We start from the raw sequence: 12,184 nt of genomic DNA, 5'->3' as shown, positions 1-12,184 counted from the left end.
GCCAAACACAAGCTTCTGGAAACCGTGTGAAAAATGAAGGGGAAAGTGCTTTTCTGCAAAGGGCTTTTTTGAACATCCTGTTTTTTTTCTGGAATATCTGTTGTGGTGTAAAACGTTTTCATATTTAGGGGTTTGTAACGTGTTTTATACTGGTTAGCTTTGAAACCCCATGTTTTTGCATGTCATGGGGCTGCTTTATCCTATTCTATGATATAGCTGGTTGGCAAAACTATTGGTTATTTCACTTTAAAAACCAAAGCAGCTTACAGATTGAGTGTGATTCCTGTAAGAATTTAATTATAAAATTGATTTGTGTTCAATAAGCTTACTGGATTGGCTAGATCCGTGGACAAAAAGATAAGAACATGTCAAGTCTCTGGGCCAGGAAGGACTTCCAAATAATACAAGTGATACACATTAATTTCTTAACAAACAATTAGATTTAGTATATAACTGGTTAAAACCTCTATATTTTCTATTATAGCCATTCCACAGTGCCCATGGGGGTGGGCTGCAGGACTGCCTATGGAATCCAAGGTCTGTGGGCACTCAGGTCCCTGCAATAAAATGGCATCGTGTTTGTATATGACATATGCACATCCTCCTGCAGACAGTCATGTCAGGGTTGCTCGTAACAGCTATACCATGCACATGCCATGCGAGTAGTTGTTTAATGAATAATAAAGTCTGAATGCTTAGTACAAACACATTAAAAAATATGTTGATCTATGGTTGGTTGAATCCACAGGCCTGGAACCCCGGGAGAGAGTACAAACTCTAGAAGCAAAACGAACAAAGCACTTGAGGTCAGCAGTGACGGGGTGTGGTATCACACTGAATCTCATGTGTTTTGCTGTCTGTGTCACTGTGTCCCGTGTAAACGGGAATCATTTGTAGCTTAAGGTAAAATAGGTAACAGGAAACACTACAGAATGGGCACGAAGGCGCGCCCCTCATTACCCCGTGTTACAGCCAAGCATCTGCCTCCTGGGGAAGGATCTGTTCTGTGGGGAGACTAGATGTTGATGATTTCCGGATGTGTGAAGGGAAACTCCCTCCGAGAAGCGTGGCTTTGGCCGGAGCACATCAGACGAGAGTTAGCGCGGCATGGAGTTTCCACAGTGGCCCTCAGGCCTGCTGCTTCTCTCCTCTCCCCACCCCTGGCCCTGACTCTTACCAAGGGAGGCAAGTTCAGCTCCAGCTGAGCCCCGCACAGGGCTGTGGGTCTCTAGGGCAGGTTCCACCTTCGTCTGAACAGGCTGTGTCAGAGGAGGGTCTGGCTGTACTTGAGCTGTGAGAGATGCTCTCAGAGATCCAGCATCCTGAAAACCCAGGTGCTGAAGGTTCCTCCTCTTCCACCATCCTGCGGGGAAGGGGGTCTTATCCTGCTTCCCCTCAACCCGAGCTGACTTCTTGTCTGTTCTGTACACCTAGGTTTTCAGAACAGTTTTGTTAATCATCTAGCAGACAAACAACCATAAGGTGACAGCCTGGGAGGGTAGACGGCGCTGGAAGGTAGTTTTCTGAATAACAGCGTTCAGTTTCCTGTTTTGCCGTCATTTGACCCAAGGCCCCAAGATAATTGAAATACCGTCAGCCAAACACCGATTTTTTACCTGAGGTTTTTTTTTTTTTTTCTTTTTAAGTTATGGGTGCAAACTTATAACCAGGGACCTGACAAAAGAGAAGGATTTATTTGCAAAGTGAATGTCGGGGATGGTTGGCATTTGCCAACTCTGACTAGCAGGGACCCAGGCTGCTTCCGTTCTGCCGCCCGACTCCTGACCCTCCAGCTCCTGCCGCTGTTCCCACCAGCAGGAAGAGGAGCGGGAAGGTGCCTTTTCCCCTTTAAGGGGGTGAGGTGAGAGTTGCACCTGCCAGTTTGCTAGTCCCTGGGGTGATTCTCCAGCATGGGTGGGAGTTGGGTTTGGAGGCCTGAGCCCCATGAAGCTGGGGTTGCTGTTCCCTGAGCAGCAGGAAACTGGACTCTGGGAAGTGGGGTCAGAGGGTAGCATCCTCAGGAGGGGCCTCTCGTCCCATTTGACATCTTCAGTGCAAAAGGGGGTGTGGGCTTCATGGTCCATTGACAAATAGAACGTTATTTTTGTGTTGTTTTTTAAGCACATCGAATCCTAATTCCTTTGGCCTTTACTAAAGTGGCATTTTGTAATTCCACATGATTTCATTGATATACTCGCAGGAGAGAATGCTTCCTGTAAACCAGAAGGATCTCTGAGACGGTTCTCGGCCAATAGAGAGTTCATTTTCCCAAGGTTAAAGACACAGCCTCAGGCGGGGTTGAGGACACACTGCAACAGCCTCAGGAAGTCCTGGACATGTGTCCAAGGTGTTTGGGACACAACTTGGTCTTACACATTTTAGGGAGACGTGAGACATCAATATATATGAGATGTACGTTGTTTCGGTCCAGGAAGGGAGGCTCGGCTCCAAGCGGGGAGGGGTTTCCAGGTCACAGGTAGATCAGACAAATGCGTTTCTGGTGTACCTTTCCAGAGGAAGCAGCCACATCCGCATTTATCTCCGTGTGCAGATGGGGACTTTGAATTCTCTCCTCTGTCCATGAGGAATTTCCTTGTGCATCCGTTGTGAGGGAGGTACGTGGCTTTTTTTCCCCTCCCCCCAGTAGCTGTCTCTGTTAGGAAGAGCATGGGAGGCAGGTTTGCTCTAAGCTCTTCCTCACCTTGACGTCGCTTTAGCGTAGTGATTTTGGGGTCCTGAGATGTAGTTTCAACTTCATGTTTCTGAACACACTGGCACTCGAAACAGTATTGTAGGAGGTATCTAACTTACTTAGAAGAAGAATCTATTTGGAAGGACTTGAGCACATTCCTCCTTGAGAGAACCAAGCCTTTGTTTAGTTTGCTTTGCCCCGAGGCTGTTACGCTGCCCCGGGCTGTGCGGCCTTAGAAAGCTGTGCCCCTGTGAGCTACTGCCTGTGGAATCTGGTGACTTTGAAGTTAATCCAGCAGCTACATGTTTTGGAAAGCAGATTGCCTCTTAAAGTGTTGGTGATTATGATTCTAGCACTAGAATTTCAGTGTGTATTTTCCACCTTCTTACTTTGTCTCCTCATACACTGAGATGCTGCTGCATTTGCCCTTAGGCTTCACGGAGGGAGGGTCAGTTCTGACCCTTTCTTAGATATTGACCTTGAACGGACAGAATCGAGATTCAGAAAAACTCTCGAGCTGTGAGTGTGCGCTGATATCTATGTAAGTGGGGTTCATGTGTCAAACTCAGGTTTAAGAAAAACCAATTCTAGGCTGGGCATAGTGACTCACACCTGTCATCCCAGCACCTTGGGAGGCTGAGGTGGGCAGTTCACTTTTGAGCCCAGGAATTTGAGACCAGCCTGGGGAACATAGCAAGACCCTGACTCTACAAAAAATTAAATAGGAGTGGTGATGTATACCTGTGGGCCCAGCTACTCGGAAGCTGAGGCTGGAGGTTCACCCAAGCCTGGCAGGTTGAGGCTGCAGTGAACCATGATAGCACCACTGTACTTATGGTGCACTGTGCCTGAGTGACAGAAGAACAACCACCCCCCACACACAAAGTATCAATTCATGCAGTGGCCAGTTCTGCTGGGACCACCTGTTAAGGCTACTCTGGGCCTCACGGTGTGAGAAGGGTCTGTCCAGCGGTGAGAAGGAGTGGCTTGAAGGCCTAAAAGCCAGTTGCTGTGGTTCAGCATGACTGCGGGTGTGGAGTTGGGGGAACGGCTCTCCATGGCATGAGTGGGTAAACGGATGGGCTTCCAGAACGAGCCCCTGTGACTTTGCCTGGTTTGCATCCGTCCAATACAAATCCACAGGCTCTTACTCTAGAAGCTTCTGCCGGGGCTGATGGACTGGCCTGGGGACAGAGGGTGCCCTCAGAGCCTCAGGGTGCTGTCTGGTTTAGGAAGAGCACTTAGTCACCTAGATCTAGGATTTATGACACTACAAGGGGACTCGTCACACTCGGAGCAGCAGCCATCTGCATTCTAGACTTGGTTCTAGGTGAAGTATTTTGGAGCCTGTTGGTACCCTGTGTTCTGTTTATGTGTAAAACAAGTTAGAGTTATAACTAGTTAAAACCTATTTTTAAAATTTTGCCGCAGAATATGGCAAATTGTGGTGGAGCCTGGCCAGAGACCCCCACACTCAGACGCTGCCGTGTGCTGGGGCTGCAGGCGTTGACTGCATCGGCTGTCCCTCCCAGCGTGTCTGTGTTCTTGACACGGGCGCCCATCGAGGCTCGGCCTGTGAGAATCGTGCCACCGTTTGTCTCCGTGTTCCTCTGAGGTTCCGCAGACTTCACGGTCCCATGGCAGAGCGTACGGTATCTGCTTGCATCCTGATTTCCCCAAACCCCAGGACAGGCCAAGAGTTCATTACACACAACCGCAGAGGGCCCCGTGGTGTGGATTTGCGGTGACACAGCCTTTCCCCAGCTCGGCCTTCGTCTCCAGAGTTGGCTTTAGGGCGATAGAAGCTTCCTTCAGACTGGGGGGCCCTGAAGCTTTGGTGCTAGGAATTCGGTGACCAGCACGGATGATACCCCATTTCTCTGCATTTGTAGCAATAGTTGTTAACATGACCACGAGATATACAGAGGAAGGAAAAAGGAGGTTTTATTTTCAGAGTAACACTCTGTGCTTTGGGAAATGTGGTCTTGGGGGAGCTGTAAGCACACGCCCCTCAGGAGGAGAGGAGGCCGCGGCGTTACACGTTCCGGGGTTTGTTGGCTGTGTGTGTTCATCGGGCTCAAGGAACGTCTGAACGTTTACAGGGAAAGTGGGGTTTGTTCATCCGGTTTGTGCAATGTCTGAACACTTACAGGGAAAGTCTAGCACACATGCAGTGAGTTAACCTGTAACATCCATGTTTGCCTTGGGGCGAGCGTAACATTTGAAATGAGGTGGACTGGGCGTGTCATGTACAAAGGTGAGCTGTTGGGCGCAGACGTTTATGCGCAGCCTCAGTCACAGGCAGGACTGGCTCAGGGTCTGCAGCTTGTGGCGGGAAAGGACATTCACGAGGTCATTCTGTCCAGTTGGGGCTGCCGGCAGGGTCCCGGGGCGGGGGGTTTGTCTGGTCAGCCAGCGTCTGGAGTCCACCCAGGTCCCGTGGACAGCGTTCCTCTAAACCAGGCTTCTGATTGTGGAGGAGACTTCATGCTGGTTAACACACTGTACAGGAGTAGTGCAGTGGGGCTTTGGGGTTGACCTTCCCTATGATGCCAGTTACATTTCTCTCCAGATCTCATCATAGCCACAGAGATTGTACCTCGTCTGACAGCTGGGGGTGCCATGTTGATATAGTAATTTATTGCATTAAACTTTTTATTACTATTTTAATAACCTTTTTTTTCTTTTTCAAGAGATATAGGGTATTGCTGTGTTACTCAAGCCAGTCTTGAACTCCTGGCCTCAAGCAATCTTCCCACCTCGGCCTCCCAAAGTGCTGGGCTTATAGACGTGAGCCAGTGCACCCAGCATACAGCCATGTTTTTAAAACTCAGCAGTTTAAAAATCCCACTCCTTTCACCCCCTCAAGCAGGCTGGTTGGCCTTGTGCAAACTGGGGTGTCACGATCTTAGCCTCCCCTTTTATTTTTCGCTTTGGCCTCAAGTTCTGATGAGAACAGCAGTTACAAAATGGGCTTTAGGTGATTCTTCTGTTACTAAAGCCAGAATTCTCACCAGTTGGAGATGTTTGTCCCCAGGATCCCAGAAAGCTGCTTTGAATCAAGCCCGTAGTAAATAAGTAAGGAACTAAACTCTTGGTCCTCTGCTTAGTACCAGGGGAATGGGTTAGTTGCTGATACCCTTTGATCTGTGCTCACGTGCTGCATCTCATCACGGGAAGCAGAGTCGCCCTGTGGAATAAAGCCCGGCTCAAGGTGGCGCGTCGAGACGCTTGGGGCTGTCAGTCCCTTATACAGCGGCAGACTTGGAGACTCAGTATCGCGTGCAGAGCCCAGGCAACCGGAGTGCATCCACCTTAGAGACCACATGGACGGTCGGCAAGGTGGATGTCCGGGCATATGGCCTTGACAGGCCCACTGCGAGGTGAATTAGGAATTCGTTAGCAAAGAAATCAAACTCGCCTTTGGGTCCCAGCTGCTTGGAAGGCTGAGGCGGGAGGATTACTTGAGCCAGAAGGTCAAGGCCGCGATGAGCCATGATTGTAATACTGCACTCCGGCCTGGGTGACATAGCGAGACTCCAAGTCAAAAAAAAAAAAAAAAACACAAAAAAACCCCTCAAACCTTACTCTTCATAGCAGGAGGGACAATTTGTCAAAGTAACTGCAACAAAATCTTAGATGATATAATTTCAGTGGCTAAGTGAGCTGTCCATCCCACGTGGCTGGCTCACAACGCAACAGAGCCAGGTGCTGCTGCAACTGCGCCCCTCCCCACCCGATCGCTTGTGGACATTTTCTGTTTCCCCATATCTCCCTTTTGGATACATAGCTCGCTACTTTATAGCTAAGCATCAGTAAAACAGGTTGTCTATTTTGAAAAGTAACTATTATGTCTTTTAAGGACAGAAAATGAAGCAGGTGACAATAGCATGGCAACCTGGTGAATAGATTTAGAGGAATATTTAATACTTGGCACCACTCTGAACCCTTCTTCTCTCATGCTTAGTTACAGCTACCGCCTTCTATGACAAAACACTTTCAGCTCTGTGAGTAGGAATTAAACATGTTCTGAATCAGAAGTTTTAGTTAAGCAGTATTTTACGTGAATGCCCAGATCCTAAGTGTTCACTGTACTGGTGTGTGGTGTTGAAGAAGGAACGAGGGCTTGGGGCTGCGTTTATGGTGCAGCGTCCGGGTTCCCATATGTGAGATGAGGGCCATGAGACACGGCCTGGAAGGTTCAGACTGTGGGATTGAATGGATCTACCCAGTCCTGGAAAGCCTCAAGTCTAACTTGACTTGGGCTGGTTTTAGGGAGATGCTGGCAGCGCTGTCCTCACAGGTTACCGGGAGGGGCTCTGGCACCGTCCCCGTCAGGTGTCTCATGATCAGCCAGCTTGCTCATCTCAGAAGCTGCTGGTCGTGTTCTCGTTCCTGTTGTTTGTTGCGTGTTATTTAGGGTTCTGTTCATGTGGGGACCTAGGAAGTTTCACAGTGAGAGGAGAGCCGCTGAGCCGCCTTCCTGCCTGGACGCCAGCCCCACGGAGGACCGTAACTGCTTGAGGTTGGCTTCTGCCCCCGGCCTCACCTGTGGAGGCATTGATGCAGTGGTACTTTCTAAGCTCCTGGGGCACACAGTGCTGTTGTGTGGATCCACAGGCCACTGTGGCGTCCAAGCACGTGCTCCCGGAGGAGAGGACTCTGCGGGCACTGATAGTGGGAGCTGGCTGAGAGTCCAGCAAGTGAGACTCCCTGTGACGTGCACAGCTGCCATCTGCACAGCCCCTCCTGAGGCCAAGATGGTCGTGCGATAAATGCACAAAGCGCGTCTCAAGCAAAAAGCCGCCAAGTGTCCACATCCAGGATATCCACCAAGGTGGCCTTTTGGTGTTAATACGATGAATGTGAGCAGCAGGTGGTCTGTGTCGAGTGTGACTGTGCCACTGCAGTTTTGTTCTCATGTCTTGATGAGCATGAACGGTTCCTGACGAGGGTAGGTAAGGATGCTGTGACCTGAGACTCTGCAGTATTGTAGCTTGAGGAACCAAGGAGTTCTTCTCTCTTGCAAAGCCGTCAGGGAGGATGTTCCAGGCTGGTGACTGCTCCATGAGGTATTCAGAGATCCAGCTTTCTTCCCGACCCCTGCTCTGCATTCCCAGGGACATGGCTGTCCTTGCTGTGGTTGGGACTGGGTGATTGCCATGCTGGCAGGGGAGGCTTAAGGTGAGAGTGGCCGTGATTTACCTAAGTTACATAATGGCAGGGAGCCTGGGAGTAAAGTGTAGCCGTAGCCTGGAGGATGGATGATGGATGTTGGTGAACGACTGGCTGCACTCACCGCACCTGGCCCAGGAATGGGGAAGGATGGCTGAGTATGCCATTCAATGGTACCTGGTTCTTTCAGATTTGACTTCCTTATGGATTTTCTGCTGTAAAGAGGAGAGAGCCTGTGGTTCTAGGCCAAGCATCTCACTCATCTCATAACATCTTGTATCCCTCAGCCAACATTTATGTCAAGTTTTAGAAGTCCTATCAAACTGGCAAGCATTTCTCAATTTGGTTTAACCATTGGATTTTATATTTGTGTCTGCATGTCTATTTTACATCTATGTAGTTATTTGACACTCTGTAGTACCTTTGTAATAGGTTCTATTTGGTGGAAGTTACTTTCAACAAACCCTTGCTGCTACTTGAATTTTCAAGGTTGCAAGTAGAAAGGAGAGAATAAAAACCACATCTTCTCTAATTTTAAAATTTGTTGTTTCTCAAATCACACCAGAAGTACAGATATTACAAATTACAAAAGCAGCCAGAATCAAGGTTAAGAGATTTCTGGGCGATTCTGGCTAATCAGCAGTATTTGCTGAGGTGTGTGCAGCAGAGCAACATGCCAAAAAGCCCGGGACGGGGGAGAGATGGGAGGCCAGGCTGTGACTTCGGAGGTGCTGTTGCCTCAGGGAGAGGAGCTAGATGTAGAGAGGATAAATGGACACAGGTGTGACCACCGCCATCCTTGCCGTGGCACGGAGGTCTTTGTACAGGGACCTTTGTGAGCTGAGTTAAAAATTGAAACTGAGAGAGTGCAATGCATTCTTAGTTTTTAAAATAAAATGCTAATAGAGAACATTTTGTTTGTAAGAATGTAAAATGTTACATCTTTGTTAAAGAATAATAATTTGCTTCTGAGATCTTTGTGACTGAGATTTGAAATCTTAAGTATGGTTTTTTCTTCCATGTTTTATACATATGCACGTATACACATACATGTAAGGTATATAAAAGGAAAATAAGCATATCTGTATTCACATTTATATACACTTCCATAATGTGTATACTTCTAGTCACACATAAGTCTAAGAGACTATGACTTGACTTGATAACCATGAGAGGGTAATTAAATAATTTATCTGCTCTTAGCCTTGCTTTTGTATGTGAGCAGGGACCCTGCGAAACGCGCCTCCCACGTTCCAGGCCTCACACAGCCCGTGCCAGGTTTTGGAAGCAGGAGTTTGTCTGCAGCCACTTCGGGAAACATGTGGTTGCCAGGATTGCCTAGAGCTCCAGGCTGTCTCCAGTCCCAGCCTCCCTGGGGTAGAAGCTGCCCTACCAGGGGCCTGGACATGGACGTTAGGCCCTGGAGCCAGGGACCGCTCCTGAAGCGGGGGGCTCCCCTCACGGTTGGGCATGAGAACCGAGGATAGGAGGCGGAACCAGCCTCGGGCCAGTGCACGGCCTCCCTGAAGTGCTTGCGGGAAGCCCCAGCTGTACTTTGCTGACCCCATAGACAGCACCACACTCTGTGAGATCCCCCTGGCCCACCCCTCAGGTTCCTAAAATGATGAAGGTTTCCTGAGCTCTGAATTTTTAGGTCTAGGCTAAAAAGTCCTGGGACAGGCTCACAGGGTTCTTTATGTAGAAATGATGAGTGTGCTGGTGACTCAGAGCAGGCACTGCACCCTCACTCCAGGGTCCTTCGTGCCAGGTGGAAACGAGCGTGTGGGTCACCCAGAGTCCCTGCATCCTCACTCCAGTCACTGCTCTTTGGTTTCTTAATTAAAAGCCTAAAAGCCTTGATAATGAAAATGCATTCTCCCCAGAGAGTCGAGTTTCCGGTTATGGAGGCTCACCTGTAAATGCCGTGCCAGGTCAAATATGCTGAGATCTGGGCCAGGTCCCGCTTCCTGCTCACGGCCAAAGCAGGTACTTCATTTGGGAGGTGACCCAGGGGGATATTTGAGAGGCCTGCCTGTCCCCGAGGGATGAATCCGCTGGCCTTCACATTCTGCTCCGGCCTCCATCAGCTCCTTCCTACCTGCAAACTGCCGGCTTTGACGTTGCAATCATTGGAGATATGTTAGGGACTTGGTATGGGTTGATGCCCATAGGACCAGCAGATCGTGAAAAGGTGGGAACCATGGCTGGGAGGGTGGTGACCACGGCCAAACTGAGAACCGTGGTGGGCTGGGAGGTCCATCTTCTGTCTGAAGTGTTTTTTAAAATAAAAAACAGTGTCTCAGGAGCATGAGAGGGGAGGCCACAGACGGGGAGAACGCATCTGTAAAAGACTCATCTGAGAAAGGCTGTTATCCAAACCGTGCAAGGAACTCTCAAAACTCAACAAGAAAATGAACAACCTGATTAAAAATGGACCAAAGACCTGGACAGATACCCCAACAAAGAAGATACACAGATGGCAAATCTACACGTGGAAAGATGGCCCGCGTCTTATGTCATAGGGCGAGGCGTCACTGTGCACCCATCGGCCTGGCCAAAACCTGAACTCCGACACCACCACGTGCTGGTGGGTGTGTGGGCATCAGGACCCTCACTCATCGCTGGGGGAAGTGGGGCAGCTCCTGTGGGAGGCAGCACGGCGGTTTTCCTTGGAACTAAGCTCTCCGACCACAGAAGCAATCACAGTCCTGGACGTTTACTCGGAGGAGCTGAAAGTTTACTTCCATGCGGAAATGTGCACACAGACATTGACAGCAGCTTTATAATTGCCAAAACCAGAAAGCAACCAAGATGCCCTTCAGTAGGTGAATGGATAAACTGTGGTATGTCAGATACTGGGATATTATTCAGCACTAAAAAGAACTGGACCCCTAAGCCATGAAAAGACACAGAAGGATCATAAACGCATGTTGCTAAGTGAGACTCCAATCTGGAAAGGCTGCCTGCTGTCTGAGTCCAACCACAGGACAGTCTGGAAAAGGCAAAGCTGTGGAAACTAAAACAATCAGCGGCTGTCAGGGGTTGGGGAGGGGAGAGATGAATGGGAGGAGCATAGGGGGTGTGTAGGGTGGGGCAGCAACTCCAGGTGGGGCTTTCATGGGGGATCCATGCCGTTCCACGTCTGTGAAACCCACAGAGTGAGCAGCAGCAGGCCGAGTCCTCGTGTGAGCTGTGGACTGTGGGTGGTGGTGCCTTGTTGATGTGGGTCTGTCGGTCGTACAGACATGCTGGTCTGGTGAGGGCAGGAGAATGATGGAGGCTGTGCCTGTGCTGGGAAAGGATATGTGAGGACTCTCTGTACTTTCCTCTTGATTTTGCTATGAACCGAAAACTGCTTTTAAAAACGTCTATTGAAAAGGCAAACAAAAAAGTGCTGGCCAGACAACATCAGTGTGAGGGTGTGGCCTGTGTTCTACGTTCAGAATTTCCCTTTTAGAATACACGTATCTAAATTTTTCAAAGTTAAACCTTTGCATTAAGTAACTCACTACAAAATTACAGTATCAGCTTGGGCACTGCCAGGATGGCCAGGATCCTGTATCCTGACCAGCTTCTCCCCTTACAGGTGCAGTTGACGTCCATGGCCACATCCCAGTAAGCGGCAGGGCTGGAATCAGGAGTCAGGCTTTGCGGGACAGAGAGGAAGTGAGATCTTGTAAGCACGTGGCTGAGGGCGGGCAGGGAGGAGCCCGTGGTGCAGGGAGCCGGCAGGGATGACTTTTTGACCAGTTTTCCTTATCGCTGAGGCCTTCTTAGACTTGGGGAGTTGGGAGTCCCCACTCTCGGGTGCCTCAGAAACCAAAGGCTGCTTGTAATGCTCAAGTTCCAGATGCCTCAGGGGAGGTACCTGGGTTGTTGGGTACAGTTCCGTTATTTGCTGCTCGGTGGGATTTGCCCGCAACATTTCTGATTGTTTTTAAGAGCTGATGTTTGAGCTGCTTAAAATCACATATGGATGTCGATTTATCTATAAAAGTTAAGAATGGAATTTGAGTGCAAAGAGTTGTGAAAATGCTCAAGGTTATGTACTAATGTATACATTACATTTGTGGAAATATTTGAAAGTGCAGGATTTACATTAAACACTTCTCTTGATTTTTGTAATATCTACCTGTCATTTTCCCATTTGATTAATAGATGTCAGAGGGCTTAAATTTTGAGTGCCTGAATTCACTGAAATTAAAACTTCTTACATCAAATGTAATTGAACTGAATGTAGCAACAGTGCATGCTTTTATAAGTACTGATTAAAAAATATATAAAAACACATATCCATGAACATGCAGATGGGGGCAG

At 48.9% G+C, this 12,184-nt stretch overlaps 1 protein-coding gene across 1 annotated transcript in view; it reads left to right on the top strand.

Annotated features, from left to right (window-relative positions):
* Window positions 1-12,184, top strand: part of LOC144338331 (uncharacterized) — a 193,880-nt gene that overhangs the window by 137,659 nt on the left and 44,037 nt on the right. The gene's annotated exons all lie outside the window — the stretch shown is intronic.

The sequence above is a fragment of the Macaca mulatta genome, chromosome 20, assembly GCF_049350105.2.
Source record: "Macaca mulatta isolate MMU2019108-1 chromosome 20, T2T-MMU8v2.0, whole genome shotgun sequence".
NCBI lineage: Eukaryota > Metazoa > Chordata > Mammalia > Primates > Cercopithecidae > Macaca > Macaca mulatta.
Note: the sequence above shows the minus strand (reverse complement) of the source record. Positions and strands in the feature narration are given on the sequence as shown.